Source organism: Lissotriton helveticus (genome assembly GCF_964261635.1).
Source record: "Lissotriton helveticus chromosome 1_1 unlocalized genomic scaffold, aLisHel1.1 SUPER_1_unloc_53, whole genome shotgun sequence".
Lineage (NCBI taxonomy): Eukaryota > Metazoa > Chordata > Amphibia > Caudata > Salamandridae > Lissotriton > Lissotriton helveticus.
In genome coordinates, this window is record NW_027611696.1 from 1172765 (window position 1) to 1198253 (window position 25489).

The 25489-nt window shown below is 46.3% G+C and overlaps 1 pseudogene; it reads right to left on the reverse strand.

The window, feature by feature from the left end:
• Nucleotides 1-9230: 9230 nt before the first annotated feature.
• On the reverse strand, nucleotides 9231-12477 carry LOC144806208 (uncharacterized; annotated as a pseudogene).
• Between the last annotated feature and the right edge of the window lie 13012 nt (nucleotides 12478-25489).

The window sequence follows — 25489 nt, forward strand, 5'->3', positions numbered from 1 at the left end:
CAAAACTTTAACACGTCGTGCCTATTCTCTTTCTCCCCATTGATTGATTGATTGAATCGAGCATTGAATTGTTCGAAGTTGGTTCTCTTAGGAATCTTCTCTACCTGCAAATGGGGAAGAACAGCAACATTCTCTCTCCCTTTTGCAGAGAGTGAAGGGTAGGCAACGCAAACCTTTAACACGTCGTACCTATTTCGTTCCTCATTGATTGATTGTTTGCCCGAACATTGACTGTTTGGGAATAAGTTCTTTTTGGAGGTATTCTCTATTTTTGCAAACGAGCACGGAAGTCGCCATACTCTAGTCTTTGCAAGTAGTGAAGGGTAGGTAATGCGGACCTTTGTCCCCGTTGTAATCTGTCATACCTATCTACTCCCCACTGGTTGATACGCCAGTTTACTCGGACCATTTACTAGAGGAACGTCATCTGGCCCGACCAGAAGAACACCCCTAGTGAAAAGGGACACATACACTAATAACTAAGTGATCACTGTAACCTGTTAACAGAAGCTTTAGCATGAAACAACCTGGAAAGAAAGGAATAGGAAAACGAAATCAGTAGGCCACTGATGAACATGAACTTTTTATTTAAAAATAATGAACAAGAAACGATAACAATACGTAATAATAAAACCTATTAAATGCTCTAGAAACAATAAAACATTAGAAATAAGAACGGTAAACTGTAGAAAATGCAAGTCAGCAGAACATCCGCCCCCACTCTGGAAACTTCCAAAACGGGGCAGGGTTGCGGCCACGCCCAGCCAAAGGCAACCCATATAAGGCGGATCCTGCTGCCAACAGTCGGCCAGGAAATCGTAACATAGGGTGGAGCCGGAGAAGAGACAGGGGCCAGCGGGACCGAGCCAGGGGATCGCCTTGATCACACTGGAGAATTGTAGGGGGGGGAATGTCTCCTCGACCCTCCCCTCTCTCCCCCAGTCCGGCCACAGCGGCCCTTGAGAGTTGCAGGTAGTCCCGCCACATGCTCCCCCGGTCCGGCCACCAACGGGCTTGGGCCGACGAGATCCGGCTACAGCCGATAAACCAAGGAACCCGTTCATGGGGCCAGAGCAAGGGGCGTCCGGCCGACATCCACCGGAAGCCCGGCCCAAAGACAGACGGGACATTTTTCCTTTTCTCCTTCGTAATAGCAGCGACAACACGCCAGGCACCACTTCTTTCTTTTCTCCTCCGTAATAGCAGCGACCACACGCCAGGCACCACTTCTTTCTTGAAAAATGGCTTTGACAACACTGGGGGGGGATGTCTTGCACAACCTCCGACCCCCCCCTCGTCCTCATCGCCGCCGGCCATAACAAATTTCAAGCGAGGCGCCGTGGGGTGCACTGGGAGGGAGAGACGGTGCGAACAGGCCTCTCCCGCCTCCTCAGGTGGAGGCTTCCCAATTGCACCCTCAACGCTCCAGGCGCCCGGAAAAGGGTTCGTCCACTATGGCGATGCCGCGACGCCTCATCCAGCAGGTTGGAGCCCATCCGCTCGTTTGACCCCGCGATTGCTGGCGGCTGCCGAACTCCCAAGATGGCGGTCGACCCGGCAGGAGTGGGCCCAGCATGCAGGTATGGCCTGGTCCCTTGTTGACTCCACCGTCGTAGTTCTCCACAACCTTGAAGATTCTAGAGGAGCCGCGGGAGTCCTCGACTCCCGCAAATACCCCCGATGGGGAATAACTGCCATGATTGCCCACGGAACGATGGAAATGAAGCCGCAGGACGTCGGTGCTTCCATACTGGCGCCAGCCTCAGTTTGAATGACTAGAATCTTGCCGACCACAGTTCGGATCAGTTCCGGTGAAAGCACAGTATGACCCGGTAGGAACGTTGTTGCCTCCCTCCCCTTTTTGACTGATGGTTCAAACCACCGATCCTTTCTTTTGCCCTTTAACGGAACTTTTGGACTGCCAAGAAAAGCTCTGAGCCAACCACGAGTTAATAGACATTTAGACTATGCCTGGTTCTGCCTCACTGCACTGAAAATGGCGCCGATGCAAATGAAACTCTCACACCCCTTATTGTACCCCGATTGCTCAGCCTTGGTGTCATAGAATATGTATGAAGTTTTTAAACTTTTAGATTGATATAGGATGTGTACTGATTGTGAGTTCGAAACAATGGATGGATATAGGATGTATACTGTCAGCTCGAACAATGAATTGACATGAGATGGGTACCGATTAGGTGTTCGGACAACGAAGGACCATGAATTTGCGTAAGATGGGTACCGATTGAACATTCGGACAATGAATTGTTGTTGAGTTTGGCGCATCATGATTATTGAAAGTTCGAAATTTTGATGTTTATGATATTCGCTCGCGCTAAAAGATTCAATATGATTTCATTGCGCTTTTCGCACTTTATGTAAGAAATAAACGACCACCGACTCCATTGAAGTTTTTTTCTAATAAAGTATCCTCACATCTACAGTTTCAGCCTGCTCCGTGGCTGGTCCACAGGAGAGTAGTCCTGTATTTATGCACCGACATTCTTATTAAAGAGTTTTGAGAAAGCAACTATAGTTGTCCGTGTAACTTGATAAAGTTTTGAATGAATGATCCCTATTTTTTCGATATAACTAGAACAAAGACGGAATGACTAAGCTCGATTAGATAAAAGGTTGAAAAGTATAGTACGTAGAAATATTGCAAATAGGAAGGGTCAAATTTTAGTTGTGTATTTCTTCCTTTTTATACAGCCATAGGCAACAGCTAAAGATCCTGGTATTTCGCCTATACTTTATATGCTACCTGCATAAGAAAAGTCACGCTAAGGGTTTACCTGGGCTTAAACGCCCCAGTTGGCAGTAACTGCATCCTGTGGAAATAGACCGAGTACGCAGTAAGTAAAAGCCTTTCTGGGTTTATGCGCGCTAGTGTGTCTATCAATGTAGCCTCCTGCTCTCCCCTCCCTTCTTTTCCCTCCTCTCTGCAGGTCACCTCGGAATGCCGACTAATGTACGAAGAAGATGATCCAGCGGACGACGAGACAGGAAAAAGAGTCTGATTATAGTACCTGACCGCGGCAAACCCCGAATAAAAAAAAAAAAAAAAGAAGAAGAATGTACACGCATGATTAAGCATTCTTACGTTTTAAACTAAGTAGGGAAAGGTCTAGGGTATTTCGAGGTAAGGGTTACACAAGTATCCTCCGCCGAGAGGACTAGGGATATTACCAATGTTTGAAATCCTACTGCCCCCTTTTTTTTCTCCTTTCGCATCCTCATAGACATATAGCTGAAAGCTGCCCCATTGCCCTCCAATTGACACCAACGGTTGTCTCAGCCTGGAAACGCACTTGCTAAAATGACTCGAATAAACCTCCGTGAGCATTAGCCCGACCAGGTTAGTTTATGGCCAGTTGCCAAAGGCGTAAGTGTCTACAATCAAAATCATCAGTAAAAGGCAGCCAACGGATAAAGGATAAGAAACAGGTAAAAAGAGCTCAGGAAAATAAGTATGCGCAGCATGCAGAAAAAAATAATTGTGGCCAATAACTGTTTTATGTCTTGTCTTGGATCTTTGTGTGTGATACATGTGCTGTCTCCCCCGTCTGAATTTGTGTGTACATGATGCATGAATATACGTCATCCCTCTGCCTGTGCTTTTGTGTTACTTAACCCTTGTTGTTCTGTGTTGTGCGCGCACTGAACGGCCCATTATTGTACACGTCTCTCTCTCTCTCTCTCTCTCTCTCTCTCTATGTCATACGTGTACTGAATGGACCATTTAGGGTGCGCTCGCTCACTCTCTCTCTCGCTCGCTCTCTCTCTCTCTCTCCCTCTCTCTCTCTCTCTCTCTCTCTCTCTCTCACTCTCTCTCTCTCTAAAGCCCCCCCCTATGCCAGGACATTGTGCCCCTCCGGCACAAAACATAATTGGGTTCCCTCGAACGCAAAGGTGTTCAGCAAAATTGACCAAACCCAAAACGATTGAGACTTGCCATATTATTACCTCTCCCTTCTGAAAACAATAGAACCCGAGTTGGAAATGAAGGAAAGGACGGGTAAGACGACGGATGTCCCCTAATCTGGCCTTTTATAAGGGAACTATAGCGTCAATGGTCTTCTGTCTCTCAGCTCGTTAGAAAATGCAATCCCCAATGCCTCGATTGCCCCACCCCCTCGCACCTAAGTGCGGGCGTCCAGAGTACCCCCCTTCTCCCGATCGACCCCAGCTCCCTGTCCAAACGTCCCCATTCCCCCGATTAACCCCAGCTTCATGTCATCTACCCTCGAAAGCGAAATTAATGACTCCGATTAACGTTCACTCCCCAAGAAGGGCATGTCTTACGTCCACCCCCTTTCTTCATGACGATAACGCCCCACATACAAGAGTTAGCCAACCCCGAAGGGAAATGTAAGATTGTCGATACTTGGGTTACAGGGAAGAACGAGTCTCTACATAAGGACTCGACTTTGAATTGTCTATAATGTTGCACTGTGTGTAAAGGTCCAATTTCTCTCCACGAACGCCACGAATGAGCACTGTACATTGATGAATTCCATGAGCAATGCACTTCTCCAGACTCCATAAGTGACGACCTCTGACTGTGACCGATGAACCTATCCCCCACCTACTCAGGAATGGGGAAGGAATTGAGATGTATATCTGTTCTCTCGACCAGTTTTCTAAAACTTGTTTTTCCCCCATTCAAAGATACAATCACCGGAGGAGAGGAGCTGGACGTGACGCACAGCCTGGCCACAGATCATGGAGCACGTGTGACGACCAAAGGTGGAGCCGCAGAGCAACGTGACGTGGGACGAGGCATAACTTTCAAACTCAGCAGATGGAGGAATGAAGGGCTGCCTTGAAGCCCTCGACTCGCTGACCCTCTTGTGCCTGAAGTCCCCGCCCCCTTTTTTTAGTCCGATTATTGGGCTTGCCTGCTCATCATCCTTTGCTCCCTTGGTCCCTTGGTGTGTTCAAAGATCTGGCCCCACTCCGCCCTCTCTTCCCTCGATTATTCAACAACCTCTTTCATATAAACTTTGACTATGGACTGGGATTTTGCCACGAAAGACAAGAAAGACACGCAGGTGCCCAGCATAGGGCACCCCTAAGAAAATAAGTTAGGAAACAGGACTGAAATCTAACAGCAAAGGACTGATCGCACCCTGCAACGTGTAAGGACGATTCCGAGCTGGACTTATAGCTCCACCGCCGGTGCTCAGCAGCGCCAACAAAAGAAGACGGACTCTGTTAAAAGACATTGCGACAAAGACCCTCCCCCTTTCCAGAACTTTCTATTTTCGCCCCTTGACCAAATTACTTGTATCGAATTGAATACCTCCCTCAACCATTTTGTATTGCCTTTTAAGAAATGTTTCATCGGTCACTCATGTGGTTAGGTTTTCCGAAAATTCCCTATAATACTGACAAGCCGGAAGGTATCAGAACGTTCTTTCTGTACGTGATGCCACTAGAGAGAAAAATGTGAACTTGATTTGTATGTATCGGAACATTTTTCCTTGATTCTACACCGACTAAATATTATGCCGATTTCTAGGCTTGTATAAAAGAGCCCAACAGACATAGATTGACACGCATTGTATTCTGCCTATCACATCAACTATGTAGAAATAGAACGTGCTTATGTAAAAAGTGGGGACTGTTAAAATTAGCAGTATGTATGTACATAAGCGGCGTTCATTTGTGTTCTCAGTGCCCCTTGATGTAAACAGAACAAATATCGCTAAAACTCTGACTATGTTGTCTCCCTAGCATAGACCCATGCACACACGTACGCGACAGCCATTTTAGGTACCATGGTCTCCCTGTTCACGATCGCTCATCAGCGCCCTTCCCTGACCCTGCGAGCACCCCCCGTGTACCCTGACTGCCCCCGCTCTCTCATGCCCAAGTCATGAGCCCTCCCCTCCCGCATGACTCTGTCCCTAAAGAATCGCACCCCACGCCTGACCAACACCTCCTTCCCGCCCTTGAATACCCCTCTTGTGATCAACCCTTCCACAGCATTCGACTGTCCACACTGACCCTCCCTTTCATGAATATCTCTCCTTTGATGACCTCTTCCTCTAAGCCTGAATGTTTGCACAGACCACTGGTCATCCCTTAGCCTGAGGATACAGTTTATTGCCCACTACTTTATGCACTCGTCTCTCTTGGAAGAAGCTACTGTTGATCACGGCCACCCCACCCCCTGAGACTCGATCAGACACACACATTCCAATGGAAATCAGCAGAACACTCAGCTGCGTGACAGCCCCTCCTCTTGCATGGAGGATAAGGGCCCGTACTGTAGCCACGTGTTGAAATACCTTCATACTATACAATGTATTGATTGTAATATAGGATGCCTGTGTGTCACGAACCTGTGTATAAAAGGCGAAACCTCAGAGAACTTGTTAGAGCACCTCCCGAAGACACTATGCGAGTGTCCCAAAGGACAGGCTCTCCTCATGAGTAATAAACCCTGTTCTTGTTTTCCTACTTCCAGTGCCCGTCTCTTTATTTTGGTATAACTATTCAAGAAGGAAACGAAGAGTCGCCCTGCGCCAGCAGCCTGGGCATCCGGGGCGTTATGGCCTGACTTTTCGACACTACCTTTATTCCAAATCAAGGGGCTGGATTACCTACTATGTCCCTCCTATGGGTGGGACGAGGAAGGGGGGTGGTTACACCCCCTTTCCTTTGTTCAGTTTCGCGCCAGAGCTGGGGCTGGAGTGCCCCAGCACCGGTTAGAACTGGGGTATGCATGGGGACACCTTGTGCGCCCCAGGCATGTCTAATTCTATTCAGCCCTCCCTAACCCACTACACAAAAACCTGTCTGGGGTGGTGCTAGCACCTCCCAAGGCAGGAAACCGTTTGTCCAAGCCTCCCTCGCTGGAAGGACTCCCAGCAGCAGGAGGTCAGACTTGTGTCTGTTGTGGCAGCATCCATTTTGTGATGCTGAGGCTCTGTTTAACTTTAACCGGGGTTCAGGTTCTGTACATGTTGTGTCCCTCTAGAAGGGTGGAATGCTACCCCCGTCGCCAGAATTGGCGAGGGGGTAGTATTCCAAATCGTATGCCACCTTACTCGACATGTTTGGATAATGTCAAACCAGAGTTAGCATTTAACAGCGAGGTTCATAATGCACTTAAGAGTATATGGTATGACGCTATCATGAAACAGCTAAAGGACATGGTTCCGAAAGCTGCAGACAGGCTCAGCTCATGCTAGAGCACCATCTCGCACATAACCAAGCACTCTGCCTCCAGGATTGTTAAGGCCTGCCATGGGAGTGATTTATAGGTTACTGTGTGTCCATATATATGTTAGATATAGAAATACTATACTCTGCCAGACTACCAGCTGACAGCAGTCAAACTGTCAAGATAGGACCCCCCCTCTAGTGCTACCTCTGCCAGACTCCCTGCTGACAGCAGTCACACTGTCGAGGCAGGACCCCTTCTAATGCCACATGTGCCAGACTCCCTGCTGACAGCAGTCACACTGTTGAGACAGAACCCCCTTCTAATGCCACCTCTGGCAGACTCCCTGCTGACAGCAGTCACACTGTCAAGACAGGATCCCTTCTAATGCCACCTGTGCCAGACTCCCTGCTGACAGCAGTCACACTGTCGAGACAGGACCCCCTTCTAACGCCATCTCTGCCAGACTCTCTGCTGACAACAGTCACACTGTCAAGACAGGACCCCCTTCTAATGCCACCTCTGCCAGACTCTCCTGCTGACAGCAGTCACACTGTCGAGACAGGAACCCCTTCTAATGCCACCTATGCCAGACTGCCTGGTGGTAGCAGTCACACTGTCAAGCCAGGACCTCCTTCTATGGCCACCTCTGCCAGACTCCCTGCTGAAAGTAGTCTCACTGTCGAGACAGGACCCCCTTCTAATGCCACCTCTGCCAGACTCCCTGCTGACAGCAGTCACACTGTTAAGACAGGACCCCCTTCTAATTCCACCTGTGCCAGACTACCTGCTGAAAGCAGTCACATTGTCGAGACAGGACCCCCTTCTATTGCCACCTCATTCAGACTCCCTGCTGACAGCAGTCACACTATCGGGACAGGACCCCCTTTTAATGCCACCTGTGCCAGACTCCCTGCTGACAGCAGTCACACTATCAAGACAGGACCCCCTTCTAACGCCACCTCTGCCAGACTCCCTGCTAACTGCAGTCACACTGTCGAGACAGGACCCCTTTCCACTGCCACCTCTATCAGACTCCCCGCTGACAGCACAAATTATCTTGAGTTTAGGGGAGCAATCTCATTTCTTTACAATCAGCAGTCAAATGCCAAAATCCAAATCATTTTTTTATTCTATTACATATAAAAAAAACATGCATTTCTTTTTAACATGTAAAAGCTAGTAATTATTGTGTACATTTTATAGCATCGTGATTGGTTCTAGCTATATATTATTTTGTGCAATCAATCTTTTTTTTTCATTTCTTTTGTGGAACAATCCTTTCAAAATTTGGCTCCATTAGCCATCTAGAAATTGTCGTCCAATAATGTAAAATGGTGATTTTGCCTGGCTATCAAACAGTGTGAGGCTCTGTGACTTTTGTTAATGAGCCCGTACTGTTCTGCAGAAAACTCTTGTGCTCAACCAGACTATCACACAACATGTGGCTCATTGACATTTATAAATGATTCTTCACTCTCCGGAAGAGAAGCCGTGTGCTCACCCTGGCTATCACACAGCATGTGGGTCGGAGAGTTTCATTATAATTTGTATCTGCTGAACAGACACCTTGTGCTCGGCCTAGCAATCACACAGCTGCAGCTCCGTGGCCTTCATTATTGATCGTGAATTCTTCTGAATTGAGGTACGCAGCCTGGCTATCACACAGCTGCAGCTCCGTGACCTTCATTATTGATCCTGCACTCTTCTGAAGTGAGGTACGCGGCATGGGTATCACACAGCTGCAGCTCCGTGACCTTTATTATTGATCCTGCACTCTTCTGAAGTGAGGTACGAAGCCTGGGTATCACACAGCTGCAGCTCCGTGACCTTCATTATTGATGCTGCACTCTTCTGAAGTGTGCCCGGCCTGGGTATTACACAGCTGCAGATCTAGCTTTCAGAAACCTGTTAATAACCAAGGGCCTGATTTAGATCTTGGCGGACGGGTTACTCGATCACAACGGTGATGAATATCCCATCCGCCTAAATATTAATCCAATTGGATATAATGGAATTCATATTTTGGCGAATGGAATATCTGTCACAATTGTGATGGAGTAACCCGTCTGCCGAGATCTAAATCAGGCCTTAAATGTTTCAACTTCTCTGTCTCCTCGGATTTGATTGATTGATGATGGAAATGATCATCATTTGTTCCATATCAGAGCTTCAGTGGTAAATGTCAGCATTGCAAGGGTTAACCCGGAGAGCTGCAGCTCACATTTTCCTGCTTTCACTTCTGCTTTTCTACACAGTTCTCTGGTCACTGTCACAGAACCATTAATGATGCATAAAATGTTCAAAACCACAGCCAGCTCTGAAGAATCTTCATTTTGTGCTTGTTAAATTGTTTTGAGTGTGTTGGGTTTATATGTTTTATCACTAATCTCCAAAATTAGCTGAAAATACCCTTGTTAGTCCAAGCATTGTTCATGGTGTTGATTTTACAGGCAGCATGGTCTGGTGTGCTTGGATTTCTTTTGTTATAACTCTCTCACAGAATAAAAACCAACAATGTTTCTTTACTTTTAGTCAACTTTGTGCTAGTCTCCTAACGGGTTTCCTGATATTTCATGTTTTTCCTAGCTGTAGCTAAATAAACAATAGCAGAGAATAGACTCTTTTATAATTTTTCAAATATATGTATTTTTCTTCTTTCCTACTAGTTCAGTCTTCTATCCCCTGCTTTTTATCAGCTGGTATTTGAATGTCCCGTATTCTTGTAATTTTATCAGTTTCTATAATTCCTTCATCTCACAATAACTGCACTTTTTTCCTTCAGTGTATGCCCACGGATGGGTCAGTATTATTGATGATGTAATTAAATTATTACAAAATTCACTCAGCTCTACGTTTATTTCTATGTGGGTTCAGTGATGGGGGTGTGCTCGCTGAAGTATTTGTAGGTTTGAAGACTGACTGAAGCTCTTCACACATTCACTGCACTGGAATGGTTTTTCCCCTGTGTGTGTTCTCTGATGCCATTTTAGGCTTGGTAAATATATAAAGCTCTTCCCACAATCGCTGCACTTGAATGGTTTTTCCCATGTGTGTGTTCGCTGATGATTAATTAATGTTACTGAATTCCTAAAACTACTTCCACATTCACTGCAATGATATGTTTTTCCCCTGTGTGTGTTGGTTGATGAACCTTTAATTTTGATGAGTCACTAAAACTACTTCCACCTTCACTGCAATGATATGGTTTCTCCCCTGTGTGTGTTATCTGATGAATTTTTAGGACTGATAATTGACTAAGGCTCGTCAGACATTCACTGCAATGATATGGTTTTTCTCCAGTGTGTTCTCTGATGGAGTTTTAGGTCTGATAAATATGTAAAGCTCTGCCCACATTCATTGCACTTTAATGGGGTTTCCCCAGTGTGTGTTCTCTGATGCTTTTTTAGGTGGGATGATTGACTAAACCTTTTCATACATTCACTGCAATGGTAGGGTTTTTCCCCTGTGTGTGTTTTCTGGTGCTGTTTTAGGTGTGATGATTTACAAAAGCTCTTCACACATTCACTGCACGTGTATGGTTTTTCCCCTGTGTGATTTCTCTGATGGTATTTTAAGCCTGCTAATTGACTAAAGCTCTTCACACATTCACTGCACTAAAATGGTTTTTCCCCTGTGTGTGTTCGCTGATGATTCCTTAATGTTGTCGAACTCCTAAAACTACTTCCACATTCACTGCAATGGTATGGTTTTTCTCCAGTGTGTGTTTGTTGATGAACCTTTAATTTTGATGAGTCACTAAAACTACTTCCACATTCTCTGCAATGATATGGTTTTTCTTCAGTGTGTGTTCTCTGATGAATTTTTAGGACTGATAATTGACTAAAGCTCTTCAGACATTCACTGCAATGATATGTTTTTTCTCCAGTGTGTGTTCTCTGATGGAGTTTTAGGTGTGATAAATATATAAAGCTCTTCCCACATTCATTGCACTTTAATGGGCTTTCCCCAGTGTGTGTTAACTGATGCTGTTTTAGGTGGGATAATTGACTAAACCTTTTCATACATTCACTGCAATGGTATGGTTTTTCCCCAGTGTGTGTTTTCTGATGTTGTTTTAGGTGTGATGAGTAACAAAAGCTCTTCACACATTCACTGCACTTGTATGGTTTTTCCCCTGTGTGATTTCTCTGATGGTATTTTAAGCCTGCTAATCGACTAAAGCTCTTCACACATTCACTGCACTTAAAGGGTTTTTCCCCTGTGTGTGTACGCTGATGATTCCTTAATGTTGCCGAACTCCTAAAACTACTTCCACATTCACTGCAATGGTACGGTTTTTCTCCAGTGTGTGTTTGTTGATGAACCTTTAATTTTGATGAGTCACTAAAACTACTTCCACATTCACTGCAATGATATGGTTTTTCCCCTGTGTGTGTTCTCTGATGAATTTTTAGGATTGATAATTGACTAAAGCTCTTCAGACATTCACTGCAATGATATGTTTTTTCTCCGGTGTGTGTTCTCTGATGGAGTTTTAGGTGTGATAAATATATAAAGCCCTTCCCACATTCATTGCACTGTAATGGGGTTTCCCCGGTGTGTGTTAACTGATGCTGTTTTAGGTGAGATAATTGACTAAACCTTTTCATACATTCACTGCAATGGTATGGTTTTTGCCTAGTGTGCGTTTTCTGATGTTGTTTTAGGTGTGATGATTGACAAAAGCTCTTCACACATTCACTGCACTTGTATGGTTTTTCCCCTGTGTGATTTCTCTGATGGTATTTTAAGCCTGCTAATCGACTAAAGCTCTTCATACATTCACTGCACTTAAATGGTTTTTCCCCTGTGTGTGTTCGCTGATGAATCCTTAATGTTGAAGATTCACTAAAGCTACTTCCACATTCACTGCAATGGTATGGTTTTTCCCCAGTGTGTGTTTTCTGATGCTGTTTTAGGTGTGATGATTGACGAAAGCTCTTCACACATTCACTGCACTTGTATGGTTTTTCCCCTGTGTGATTTCTCTGATGGTATTTTAATTCTGTTAATCGTCTAAAGCTCTTCACACATTCACTGCACTTAAATGGTTTTTCCCCTGTGTGTGTTCGCTGATGATTCCTTAATGTTGATGAATTCCTAAAACTACTTGCACATTCACTGCAATGATATGGTTTTTCCCCTGTGTGTGTTTTTTGATGTTACATTAATCCTGAAGAGGAAATAAAACTACTTCCACATTCAGTGCAAGTGTATGTTTTTTCTTTCTTGGTTAGTGTCTCTGAGTTGGGTATGTATTTTTCTACATCTCTTGACTGTGCTTTCTGAAGGGCCAACATGACCGATAAAGCACTTTTGTTATTCTCACACTCCATGTATGTGTGTGGTATTTAGCACGTTTGCTTTCCGAACAAACTTTAAAGTGCAAAGGTCACCAAATACTCGCCACACTCATAACATGTGCAAGGCTTCTTTGTGGGTGATTGTGTCTTTAGAAAGGATAATGGTTCTGCAAGCTTGCGAGTAAAGATCCATCGTCCTTCTGGTCGGTGCACACTGGGACAGTACTCTGTGTTTTATATAGCAGAACCCCCATTTCTTTTAACTTTCAATTAACTGTGCTTTTCGCTGGTTGCTATGGAATGGCCTGAAAGAGTTTACAATACACCTCTAGCACTGAATGGTGGTCTGATATCACTCTAGGAAGCAGAGCACTGCTGTAAACACCTCATGATCAGAGCTGGTATTAGACATGTTTACAAAAGAAGTGGTTGATCAGTGTTGCCTTAATTTTCTAGAGGTCATTTCTTCATCTTGAGGCACGGAGGTGCACCGCTGAGACTCGTAGAACCACCGAATTGTCCTTGACGGTACTCCCAAAATCTGTCAGTTTATGTTCAGGTACGGCAGCCTGCCGGCACTTATGTTTTCCTGAATACTGGAACTCAATGTTTCAGACTTTGCTTTTGCAGAATTACAGCATTATCTTCATTATTCTTAAGCATTTTGTGCAATCAAGGATTGTTTTCTGTCGGATGTAAAGAGATTTAAATTACTTAAATGGAAAATACTGGAATGTGCATATACAATTTTTAATTGATTGTAAAAGCATCTTATTTATTACTATTGTTGAAAATAATGAAGACATATTTAATCATACAGAGATATTTACATAAAAATTCCTTTGAACATGCCACAATCTTATTTATTTCAGCAAAGGTGTTCATAGAGTAACTTAGCAAAAAAAGGGCGCTCGCCTAGCACTCATATACTAGTTATAGCTTTGGGTAGATGCATATGGTCAAGATTTTGTTAAAACAAGAACAGCTCTTGGAGTATGCGATGGATCAGGAAGACTCAAGACAGCAAGGTGGAAATCAGGATGTTGTGCCATACATCAAATCTTATTGTTCATGGAGGTGACTGGTTTCATTCACTACTAACTCTTTTTTCAGGAGGATTCCCTTCGCTCTAGTCTCAAAGCCTGATTACGGGGGCCTTTTGTGCGCTGAGTGTGTTTGGGGCCCATGTGGCGTAAAGGGGCTCTATCTGGCACCTGTAGGCCCTGCATCATGTATCGACCCTCTCCCCATATAACGTTCCTGCCCAATCTAAAATGGCTCAAAAAGGGGGTGGTGATGGACAGAGTATCTGAATTAAGCAGAACACTCCTACCCAGTCAACAGATCAGGGCTTGATCCATCACCGTTTTTTAGCTCACTGCACCATCCCAGCTCAGAACCTGGCTACATGCAAATTAGTCTGTCCCTGGCCCAGTGCATCATGGGAACATGGCAGACCAACCAGGCCAGAAACCGGTCCCCGGAAGCTTGTCTCCTTTCGAGTGAAGAATTGGCTTGGTAGTTTGGTCTGCCCTGTTCCCATGAGGCATGGGATCAGACTAATTTGCATATAGCCAGGTTCTGAACTGGGGTGATGCAGTGAGCTAAAAAACAGTGATGGATCAAGCCCTGATCTGTAGACTGGGTAGGAGTGTTCTGCTTAATTCAGATACTCTGTCCATCACCACCCCCATTTTGAATCGTTTTAGCCACCACAAGTGTGGAAGGGTATGCTCTGACATGAGTCCCTTGCTCACTGCACCATCAGGATTCAAGCAAGCCGGGCCGAAGATGGCTGTAATGCCAGAAACCGGTCCCCGGAAGCTTGTTTCCTTTCCAGTAAACAATTGGCTTGGTAGTTTGGTCTGCCCTGTTCCCATGAGGCATGGGGTCAGACTAATTTGCATATAGCCAGGTTCTGAACTGGGGTGATGCAGTGAGCTAAAAAACGGTGATGGATCAAGCCCTGATCTGTAGACTGGGTAGGAGTGTTCTGCTAAATTCAGATACTCTGTCCATCACCACCCCCTTTTTGAATCAATCTAAAATGGCGGCACCTCTAGAAATCTACATATTGACATAGGACATAGCATGTGCTTCTTATGGATGTGAGAAGTTGGCCTGATATATGATGTTCACTAGTTCTAGTGACCACCTTGTATCAGTCCAAACAACCCTTATGGTGATTGGTTGTAAGTCAACCTTATAGACCAGCTATCCTAATGGTAGCGTGGAAAAGGCAGTCTTAGGCTAAACTCTTTTGGCATGTGAAACCGGCTGTATTACCATATGTAACCCCTTGAACACCAAGTGAAAGGACACCACACAGGATATATATTGAAAATATATATGTATTTATTACTACAATAGTCCCCTGAACTCTTTATGAGCACAGGAGCAAAACACGTTAAACAAGTTACTTGATAAAATATACAAAAGTTGCACAGTTATGGATAGGCCAGGTGGCCCGCTAAACCATATATTAAGTAAGTAGTATAAGAACCATGAATTGAACAGTGGTAAGGCCTAGGGCCTTGCGAATCGTTGGGGCTACGCTGTGATAACGTTAGTTAGGAACTAGGAGGCCCACAAGATCTGGTTGCAGTGTCTAAAGCAACACACGTAAACTCATTGAAAGCAATGGGTGCGTAAAAGTTACAACGTTAAAGATTGGGAGTCTTCCGGATGGCCTAGAAATTAGTCCCTTAAAACTAGGACACTAGGAGTGTCAGCCTACATGGGAGCACCGGAGTGCCAGCGTTACCTCACCCACAGGAAGCGGGTGCAGTGGTGCCAAAGTATCTCGTGTTTCTTGGAGCAGTTCAATGAGGTCTGGAGATGAAGATGCTGCAGGCAACCAGACAAGAAGAGTTCTGGTGTATCCAAGGGTGGATCGGAGTTGGTGAAGACCTGAAAGCAGAGGGGACAGTATTCAAGTCACTAGCCAGTGACCGGCGTGGAACCAGGAAGGAACCAGGCGATGTTGAGTTGCAAACAGGTGAAGATAGAAGCTTGTCTCTTCAGCCACATGGACACGAGGACGTCGATGACAACCAGGAGCCAGGCACAAGCTGTCCCACGAAGGATCTTGTTGTCGGAGGAGTCGGCTTCAGGATTGGAGCAAACAAGCCTTGGCAATTTCAAACCAAGCAGGAACGATGTTTGGCTTCTTACTCAGACCAGCAAGGTCTGAGGGGCTACTTCTTTTTACAGAAGCAGGGGCCAATCTGGAGCAACCAGACCAGTGGTGGATTTCCAAAGTTAGGTCGCCAAAATGGCTACCAGCCAACGGGCCAGTAACCGAGATGACACGTCGAGCAGGCAAAAGCAAAAGGGCCCCACACAGAACTCGTGGAGGATGCAGGGCTTGTCTTTTGTGCAAAGGCTGCTCGGGGCAGGGGCTTCTCAAACCCCAAAGCACAGCATTGAGGAGGCCTCGGGTGCTGTGCAGTCAGCTTGTCGTGGACTTTTCAAGAGGTACGGTCCCACATCTCTCATCGCCTCCACGGGACTCTGGTTTGCAGGGACTGTGGATCGGGCTTTTAGATGTCTGGGAGTCTGGTTCTTGTCAGGCTCTGGCCTCGGGCTCCGGCGGGAGGCGCCAGCAAATCAAGTCGTTGATCGCTGGATGGAGCCTGTGTTCACAGGGTGGTCACTCCTTGGCCACAAGGGAGATTCTTCAGTCTTCTGAGCAGCAGAACGTCGAAGTCTAGAGTTTCTTCTTCTTTAAGTCGAGTTTCAGGATAATCTAAAGTCTTGGGACTCAGGTCCTAACTTTATTCCAAATCAAGGGGCTGGATTACCTACTAGGTCTGGTTACACCCCCTTTCCTTTGTTCAGTTTCGCGCCAGAGCTGGGGCTGGAGTGCCCCAGCACCGTTTTAAACTGGGGTATGCACAGGGACACCTTGTGTGCCCCAGGCATGTCTGATTCTATTCAGCCCTCCCTAACCCACTACACAAAATCCTGTCTGGGGTGGTGCTAGCACCTCCCAAGGCAGGAAACCCTTTGTCCAAGCCTCCCTCGCTGGAAGGACTCCCAGTAGCAGGAGGTCAGACTTGTGTCTGTGGTGGCAGCATCCATTTTGTGATGCTGAGGCTCTGTTTAACTTTAACCGGGGTTCAGGTTCTGTACATGTCGTGTCCCTCTAGAAGGGTGGAATGCTACCCCCGTCGCCAGAATTGGTGAGGGGGTAGTATTCCAAATCGTATGACACCTTACTCAACATGTTTGGATAATGTCAAACCAGAGTTAGCATTTAACCGCGAGGTTCATAATGCACTTAAGAGTATATGGTATGACGCTATCATGAAACAGCTAAAGGACATGGTTCCGAAAGCTGCAGACAGGCTCAGCTCATGCTAGAGCATCATCTCACACATAACCAAGCACTCTGCCTCCAGGATTGTTAAGGCCTGCCATAGGAGTGATTTATAGGTTACTGTGTGTCCATATATATGTTAGATATAGAAATACTATACCTAAAGCAAAGGGTGATGACACCACCTTGCCCCAGCTGAGTGATCAGCCAGTTGTGTCAAATAGTATGGCCAGGCCAGGGGTGGCACAATACGTGCTGCAGCCCCTGGTAGGCCTTGGATGCACCTATGTCCTGGGTTCCTAGGGTACACTGTACAGGGGCTCACAAGGTGATCCATGTTCCAATTGGTAATGAACCTAAAGTGCATTGGCATTAATTTAGAGAGAGAACAGCAGGCTGTGGGTCTGATTGGCAGGCCCACAGCCACATTAAGTCAAAAACCAGTGAAGCAAAAAGCAAAAATTTGGGTGACCATAGGATAGCAGACCCTACTCTCCTACACAACCCCCCCAAACGCAGGGACAATAGACTAACCTTGACCAGTTGTGTCTTCTTGTTCTAAGTGGAAGCACCTGGAGAGACCATCTGCATTACCATGGTCAGTCCCTGGGCGGTGCTCCACTGTAAAGTCCATCCCCTGTAGGGAAATGGACCACCTGAGCAGTTTAGGATTTTCTCCCTTCATCCGATTTAGCCACAAGAGGGGCTTATGGTCGGTCTGAATATTGAAGTGAGTTCCAAATAAGTATGGTCTCAACTTCTTCAGGGCCCACACCACAGCAAAGGCCTCCCTCTCAATGGCTGACCAACGTTTCTCTCTAGGGGTCAGCCTTCTGCTAATGAAAGCAATGGGCTGGTCTTGACCATCTACATTAAGTTGTGAAAGCACAGCTCCCACCCCCAAGTCAGAAGCATCTGTTTGGACAATGAACATTGTGGAGTAGTCAGGACTCTTTAAGATAGGTGCAGAGCACATGGCCTTCTTCAGGTCATCGAATGCCTTTTGACAGCTAACTGTCCACTGAACCTTCTTGGGCATTTTCTTAGAAGTAAGATCATTAAGAGGTGCCACAATGGACCCATAGTTCTTGACAAACTTTCTGTAGTACCCAGTCAGGACTAAGAAAGCTCTGACCTGAGTCTGGGTAGTTGGAGGAGCCCAGTCCTGAATGGTCTGGATCTTACTCTCCAGTGGTTGAACCTGACCCCCATCTACAAGGCCGCCCAGGTACACAACCTTACCCTGCCTTATCTGGCACTTGGTTGCCTTGATAGTCAGGCCTGCCTTTTGCAGGGCCTCCAAAACTTTCTTCAGGTGGATCAGGTGATCCTCCCAGGTGGAGCTAAAGACAGCTATATCATCTAGATATGCTGCACAAAAGTCATCCAACCCAGTAAGGACTTGGTTCACCAACCTTTGGAAAGTGGCAGGTGCATTCTTCAAACCAAAGGGCATCACCACAAATTGGTAATGACCTCCAGGGGTAGAGAATGCTGTTTTGGCTTTGGATTCCTCAGCTAGTCTGCTTTGCCAATAGCCAGCTGTCAAATCAAAGGTGCTCAAAAACTTGGCAGAAGCCAATCTGTCAATGACCTTATCTGCCCTTGGAATTGGATGAGCTTCCGTCTTAATGACTGCATTGAGACCTCTGTAGTCCACACAGAACCTCATTTCTCTCTTTCCATCTTGGGTATGAGGTTTTGGCACAAGGACTACTGGGCTGGCCCATGGGCTCTCAGATGGCTCAATTACACCTAATTCCAGCATTTTCTGCACCTCAGTCTTTATACAGTCCCTGACGTGGTCAGGTTGCCTGTAAATCTTGTTCTTTGCAGGCAGACTGTCACCAGTGTCCATCACATGGGTACACCAGTTAATCTGACTAGGTGTCAATGAAAGCATATGTCTAAAAGACTGTAAAACTTGTCTGCAGTTTTGTTGCTGATGGTCAGTGAGGCTGCCAGCTAAGGCCACACCATCAACTGAGCCATCATCAGGGTTCTGGGATAACAGGTCTGGGAGAGGGTCACTCTCTTCCTCCTGGTCCCCATCTGTAGCCATGAGCAAGCCCATGTCTGCCCTGTCAACATATGCCTTGAGTCTGTTGACATGGAGCACCCTGTGGGGGCTCCTGTGAGTGCCTAGGTTCACCAAGTAGGTAACCTCTCCCTTTTTCTCAACAACTGTGTGGGGTCCAGACCATTTATCTTGGAGGGCTGCTGGGGCCACTGGCTCCAACCCCCACACCTTCTGTCCTGGCTGGTACTCAACAAAGAAAGCCTTTTGGTCATGCCAGGCTTTCTGAAGTTGCTGGCTAGCCTCAAGGTTTTTAGTGGTCTTCTTCATGTACTCAGCCATCCTGGAGCGGAGACCAAGTACATAGTCCACTATGTCCTGTTTAGGTTGTTTGAGAGGTAACTCCCATCCTTCCTACACTAGACATAGGGGTCCCCTTACAGGATGCCCAAACAGAAGCTCAAAAGGGCTGTAGCCAACCCCCTTCTGTGGAACCTCTCTGTAAGCAACCAGAAGGCAGGGTAGAAGGATGTCCCATCTTCGCCTAAGCTGTTCAGGTAACCCTTTGATCATACCCTTCATGGTTTTGTTGAATCTTTCAACACGTCCATTACTCTGTGGATGATAGGGAGTAGTGAATTTGTAGTTTACACCACACTCCTTCCACATTGCAGTCAAGTATCCTGACATGAAGATGGCACCTCTGTCAGATACAACCTCCTTTGGAAAGCCCACTCTTGAGAATACTCCCAGGAGGGCTCTTGCCACAACAGGTGCTGTTGTGGTGCTTAGGGGAATAGCCTCTGGATACCTGGTGGCATGATCCACTACCACCAGTATAAATCTGTGCCCAGATGCTGTGGGAGGATTCATTGGTCCAACAATATCAATTCCCACTCTTTCAAAGGGTACCCCCACCACAGGTAGTGGTATCAGGGGGGGCCTTTGTTGTGCCACCTGCTTTGGCACTGGCTTGGCAGGTTACACAGGAGCGACAAAACTCCTTAGTATCTTCAGACATGTGGGGCCAGTGAAAGTGAGGGACAAGCCTGTCCCAAGTCTTGTTCTGGCCCAGTTGTCCTGCTAAGGGAATATCATGGGCTAAGGTAAGAAGGAAACCCCTGAATGACTGAGGTATAACCAACCTCCTGAAAGCACCAGGCTTGGGGTCTCTACCCTCAGAATAAAGGAGTTCTTCATCCCAGTACACCTTGTGGGTACCTGTAGCATTCCCAGCAGCCTCAGCAGCAGCTTGCTGTCTGAGGGGTTCAAGAGAGGAACAGTCTAACTGTGCCTGCCTCAAGTCTGCCCTTGAAGGTCCCCCTGTCCCAAGAAACACAACCTGGTCAGGTTCAAGCTCTTCTGGGACAGTTCCTTCAATGGTCTCACAATCAGCTTCCTGGGAAGGCTGATCATCACTTGTAGGTAGGAGGGAAGGCACTGCCTTAACCCTACTGCTCTTTCTCTTGGTAGGCACTTGGTCCATTGTTCCAGGATCCAAGACCTGTTGTTCAGCGAGGCACTGCTTGGCCTGTGACCTGGTCACAGCAAGGACATGTGATGAAATCCCTAACATCTCAGCATGAGTCCTGTACTCCACTTCTGACCATTGTGAGGACTCAAGGTCATTGCCCAACAGACATTCAACAGGGAGATCTGCACTAACCACAACTCTTTTGAGGCCAGTTACCCCTCCCCTGGAGAAATTAACAACAGCCACACTATGTGTAGTAGTGACATTGCTAGCGTTGGTCACCAGGTAATTATCACCCAGTACAATCTGTCCAGGGTCCACAAAGGCTGGTGTCACCATAGTGAAACTGGCACAGGTGTCCCTGTAGGCTTGAGCCACTTTGTCATTTATTAAAGGTGTCTGTCTGTACTTGCCCAGATTAGTGGGGCTCACAGTAGTGGTCATGGCTATGTCCACATCACAGATCAAGACAGCATGTGTGGGGGTTCTGACTAGGCTAGAATCCACCTCAGTACTCAGGGTTAACCCTACTACACCCTTGGCTTGGGAACTACCACTGCTTACTGTACTAGGGGGTGCAGGTGCCTCAGGGGCTGCAGTGGTAGGGGCTCCAGTTTTCCTACAGTCACTGGTCCAGTGACTAGTGTTCTTACAAGTAGAACACCATGGTTTTCTTTGGCCATCTTTCTTCTGCTTCTTGGAAGTTTGGGACCCCCCCTCCATGGTTTGTTGGGGCCCTGTAGAAGACTTTTGGTCTTTTGGTTTCTGCTCCCCACCCTTCTGGTCTGCTTTCTTTTGATCACCACCTTGGACCTGGTTTTTCTGCTTAACCCTGGTTCTGATTGAAATCCTTTATTCGGCATTACAACAACACCATAAAAGTACAGATTAAAAAATTCATAATAACATTTCATTAACAGATAAGATAAAATGGTGAGTACTATTTACAACATCATGAGGCTACTCCCCACCCCTGAGTACGCACAGTTTCATCTGTCAACGAGAGATCTTAGTTTAAAAGCACATCTTAAAAAATTTGTGACACAAAATAAAATCAGGGGCTCTCTGGCTTCTTTTAAAAAAACAAGGGCATGTCTTGCCGATCTTAACTTAGCCTTCTTAAATAAATGTATTAAAAAATGGCGCCTAGGTATCCGATAAAAGGGGCATAAAAGCACAAAGTGAAGGGTGTCCTGCGGAGATCTATGATCGCAGCCGCAGGGCCCCTTTGCCTCAACTGTATGCGTAAAGCCGTCTGGTTTAGCTAGGAGGTGATGGAGCAAATTAAACCTAAACCGCGTGAGCAAGAACCTATCTTGTGAGTTATAGATTAGGGAAAGATAAGGTTCCATGGCCTGATACGGTTGCATCTCCCTGTAAATCACAACCAAATATTTATCTTTTTCCATGGCTTCACGGGTCATTTCGTTGTGGTTGCGCAACTTCTCCTTTGTCCTCGCAAGATCGCATGAAGTGATGCACCTTGGTTGTGTGAATAGATACCCATATCCTATGCTCTCAGCGGACTCTTTCACGTACTTCAACCAGGGGATGGTCATTCCCCTGTCTCTGCCTATACAGTCTGCAATTATCAACTTTGTCAAATTTGCCTCCTGGTTCAGCCAAATTTTTATCCAAGCCAGGAGGGGTTTATTCCTTGCCCTGTCCATCAGATACAGACAGCCTAATTCTTCATGGACAATTGATGACGGAACACATTGGGGGACTTTGAGGAGCCTCCTGAAGTGCTTATTTTCCAGTGTCTGTAAACTGCTTAAGTCAGACATGCCCCAAAGGTCAGCACCATACAAGGTTTTATCCATTGTAATCGCGTTATAGAGTGTCAGCATTTGGTCCGGGGCCCAACGGCCCAGTCTGCGGCCGAACTGCATGACCACCCCTACGCTTGCATCTAGCCTGTTTCCATGTTCCTCAATCAGGGGTTTAAAATTAAGATTTCTGTCAAATAGTATTCCTAAGTATGAGAAGGTCTGCACCTTGGCCAGGCCAGTTGTACCTATAGTGTAATTAAATTGTTTGACCTTTCGTTTAGGGCCCAACTCCATGATGTAAGATTTTTTCAGGTTGGCAGATAGGTCCAGCCCAGCCATAAACTCGACAAACCCGTTAATCAGACGCTGCAGTCCCCTTGGCGTGCGCGCCAAGAGCACCGCATCGTCTGCATAGAGCAGTAGTGGTATGGGTCTAGTTCCAATTCTGGGCGTATCTACTTTTAGGTTTAGCAGAAAACTTTCAAGCCCGTTAATATAGATGGAGAACAGGAAGGGAGCGAGTATGCACCCTTGCCTAACCCCACTCGTACATTTAAAGACCTCCGTCTGGTCACCCTCCAGGTTATACCTCACTTTTGCTGTGGTGTTGTAATGCAACCTTCTGAGAATATGGATAAGGCCAGGGTCGATCCCCAGATCAGCAAGTATTGCCCACAGTTTTGGTCTGTTCACGTAATCGAACGCTGCGGCCAAGTCCATAAAGGCTAGGTATACGTTCTCCTGGCTGGCTACAGTATATTTTGCAACCAGGAGGTACAAATTCAAACATTGGTCCGTTGTAGACCTCCCAGCCCTGAAGCCATATTGCACCTCAGTGAGTATAGAGTTCTCCTCTTCCCAGCCCATCATACGATTTAGGATTGCTCTACCCATGACTTTAGCTGTAACGTCAATCAATGAGATGGGCCTATAGCAACCTGGACTGTCCCTATTGCCCTTTTTAAAGATTGGAACAATTACCGCGGTTGACCAAGAGCGGGGAAGGCCCACAGCTATTGCCTCGTTTATCACCCTTGTTACCAACGGGGCCCATAGGTCAATACTGCTCAAAAAGAGATCAGGCGGTATCCCATCAGGGCCCGGGGCTTTATTTCGGGTTAGACCCTTTATACCTGCTTCTATCTCTTTTAGGGAGAACTCGACTCCCCCTACTAGTATCTCTCTACAGTCAACTTGGTCTTCTGCTGCCTGAGTTCCCCTGTTGTACAGCACACTAAAGTGTTTAACCCACTGATAAGGTAGTACATTTGATGCTATGTTGGGGTTCTTGTTGTCTTGGAAGCAAGGTCTATTGATTATTGCCCAGAACCTCGAGGAATCTCTAGACTCTGCTGCCTCGCGCAGGTCTTCCCATGTTTCTGTTTGGAGAGCTCGTTTACGCCGTATGACTTCCATTTTATAGTGTGCTCTACATAGGGTCACCTTTGCTGTATCCCTCGGCTTGGTTTTTAGGGCTTCTCTCAGTTTACTCTGGGCAGAGGAGCATCCTCTGTCAAACCATCTGGGCTTATTATTGGTCTCCATCCTTTTCCCTGGGGCTTGCGTTAAACTGGCCACCAGACGACCCAACTCCTCGAATGACTCTACCACCAGGGTCCCCTTAATCTCCCAATCAAGGCATACCTCCAGTTGCTTCCTCCTTTCCGTAACTAGTGATTTATAAAAACTTTCGGGATTGAGACTAGCCCATTTCAATCTTCTGCCTTGGTCTGTGACTCTTTCCATCATGTCTGGATTTGTCCCCCTTCTTCTTTTATTTGATTTTGACAGGGCCAATGACATTACCAGGGGATTGTGGTCACTGAAACCACTGCAATCAATAGCAAAACTTAAAATGCTACGTTTTAGGTGACAAGAGACTGCTATAAAATCAATGAAAGTACTACATCCTCTACCTTTGAAGGTTGGGTTGATACCACCTTCTTTGTTTAGGGGTAATAGGTCCATTAGGTACGCCAGATTCATTTTCCCTATTAAGGAATTCAATTTAGTGCCCTGCGCTGTGTGTTCCAGGTGAGCGCCCTCCTTAATGCTACAGGATTCCCATTTTTCTGTAAGAGGTATTAAGTGCGGGCAGAGGTGACAATTGTAATCTCCTGTAATTAAAACTGATGGTGCTGGAGTGTCTGTCATTTGCTCTATCTCCCGCCCTAGTCGAGCCTCTAACTCATCCCCCTTACATCCCCCTGCATTATAAAAGTTAACAATTACTAAATTAAGTTCCCGGGTCTTGAACTGGACTGCCAGCATGCAATCTGATTTCCAGTTTAGGTCCCTCCAGGTCCCCTCCAACGCTAAACTTGCCCACAAAAGCAATACCCCTTTAGCACGACCCGACCTCGACCCAACTGCTGGGGTTCCAAACAATTTATACCCCGTGAGGTTAAATCTGGTCGGGTCAGTTTCCCATGTTTCCTGAAGGCAAATTACGTTAAATTTAGTTATGTAATCTGTCCATTCCTTCATTGGGAATTTGGCTGCCAACCCCGCCACATTCCATGACAAAAGATCAAACTTGTTCCACTTGTTTTCTAACATACTGGGGGGTCCTGTGCTTAAACACACTGGCAAGACCTTTTTAGTTACATTGGGACCTATGTCTTCCCCTGACCCTCTTGGTTGTCAGTCACAGTCTTCCAACCCAGACAGACCCTCAAATCTATTATATAATGCTACATTCTGCGTGTGGTGCCAGGTTACGTCCTCCCTTCTAGTATGGTTACCCCCTGTACGATTTTGTTGCGGTGCGTAAAAGAAATTTAGGGGGAGTGGGTAGATTCTAGATCCAGGGTTCTGATTGACCCTGTTACATATAAAGTCAGTGCATCTTATGTCCCTAAAGTTGACAGTCACACAATCACCCCCCAAAGATTTCTGGCCACTTCCCACCCAGTTCACTCTTCTAACATGTATTATTTCTCCTTGAATGTCTCTGGGTAGTGGGCGATTGATGTTCAGCCAATGCGTGCATTTATTCTTCAGATCCCAATAGGTTTCCCTTGTTCCTAATTCTAACTCGGGTACTCCTGAGAGTACCACCACATAGGGGGCTGAGTGTGGTGGCAAATTAACAGTTTTTTGATTTTGCACCTTCCTATGCGTCGAGGGATTTTCCCTGGGCTGGGGATTTGCTAGTGGTTGTGCTTTGGCTATATCGCCCAATGTGTTCAAATTTGCCCCTGGCAGTTGGGGGGTCTTAGATGATTTGCTGAAAGATGAGGGTAAAGTACGGGTGGGGACCACTGCAGGGTTTGTTCTAGAACACAAGCTATCTTTAGGTGGGGCATTGGGGGTGGGCGTCAGGGTCTTCGAGGTCCCTGCAGAGTTGGGCCCCTCTGTCACCTGCTGTTTGCCCTTTTCCCCTCTGCTCTGGGTGCCCCTAATCTGTGGAGAGGATAATAAAA